At 60.1% G+C, this 1,365-nt stretch overlaps 1 protein-coding gene across 1 annotated transcript in view; it reads left to right on the top strand.

Annotated features, from left to right (window-relative positions):
• Window positions 1–1,365, top strand: part of MTSS1L (metastasis suppressor 1-like) — a 10,966-nt gene that overhangs the window by 7,306 nt on the left and 2,295 nt on the right. The window lies entirely within an intron of this gene.

Here is a 1,365-nt window from a genome sequence, read left to right as displayed (position 1 = left end):
GGGGTCTTGGAGCAGCCACGCGGCCCAGCAGTGTCAGCAGGAGGCCAGCTCACTCTAAACCTGAGCCTGGCGCGGGCTCCGTTCCTGCCGCCTCCGTGAGACGGACCACGGGAGGTCAGGCCACATGCCCGGCTTCCACTTGGGCTCAGCACTCACCTCTGCTCTCCTGCCCAAGGCTGTCCCCCGGCACTGACACCCTCCCTGTGCCGGCTCCTTCCTGTTGTCACAGAGACAAGCTCTAGTGTCATCCTAAAGACCCCCCCTTTCCCCGCCCCCCTACTTCCTGCCATCAAGTCTCCTTCACAGCAGAACTTCTCAAAAGAGTTGTCTACACTGCCCATCTCTACCCCATTCCCCATTCCCTCCCAACCCAAGAGAAAAACATCCATTTTTAAAATACTTTATTGACTTGAGAGAAACAGATTTGTTGTCCCACTTACTCGTGCAGTCATTGGTTGCTTCTTGTATGTCCCTGACCGGGGATCGAACCCACAACCTTGGGCTCCTGGCACGATGCTCTGAGCTACCCGGCCAAGGCAGAAAGGAGCAGTGTTTTTACAGCGACTCTTCAGCGGAGGAAAGACGGCCCTTTCCATTCCCGGTTTAAGTGTGGTCGGTTTTGTTTTGGGTTTTTTCATGACTAAGTGCTGAGTTTTTCCACTGAGTTTTCCTCGTCCTTTTTTTTATTTTTAATCCTCACTGAGCCTCTGCCCTGGGGAGCCCCGGCCCGTGTCTGCCGTGCCTGTATTTTCCTCATTCTTTTTTGTTTTGAGTTGGGGCCTCCCACGTGGACGTCTGCTCCCACATTCTACTGACACCGTCTAGTCTCCACGCTGCCCCTGCGCCCCCACCACCGGCCCCAGCTGACCCTGCTTCCTCCAGGGGCTCCGCGGAGTCACCTGCTTGTCTCCTCCCTTCACCAGCGGCTCTCCTCGCCCTCCTCTGCTGGGCCTTCCTCTTCCCAGCCGCTGGACTGGCGGCCTGAGGGCCCCGGCCTTTCCTCTAGCGCCCCTCGCCGCGAGGTGACCTCATTCTCTCCCACGGCTGCTGCGTTTGTGGCTCCAACCCCGACGCCCCCAAACCCCCGACTTGTAAACACAGTGGCCGCCGTGAGTGGATGCCTCACAGGCAGCTCCGCTGAACAGGTGCCGGAGGGGACTCTGGACCCCGCCCTCCCCAGGCCCGCCCAGACCTTCTCAGAAAACCGACACCACCAGCCAGCTGCTCACGCCAGACCCCCGCTGCCGCCCCGTCTCTTCCCCTTGCCCACACACCCAGGCCGCCAGCTGCAGGCCCGTCACTCATTCTCAAAATGGGCCGGGTGCGGGGAGGTCAGAGCTGAGGTGTGCGCTCTGGTGCTGCGTC

Source organism: Myotis davidii, unplaced genomic scaffold (assembly GCF_000327345.1).
Source record: "Myotis davidii unplaced genomic scaffold, ASM32734v1 scaffold453, whole genome shotgun sequence".
Taxonomy (NCBI): domain Eukaryota; kingdom Metazoa; phylum Chordata; class Mammalia; order Chiroptera; family Vespertilionidae; genus Myotis; species Myotis davidii.
Note: the sequence above shows the minus strand (reverse complement) of the source record. Positions and strands in the feature narration are given on the sequence as shown.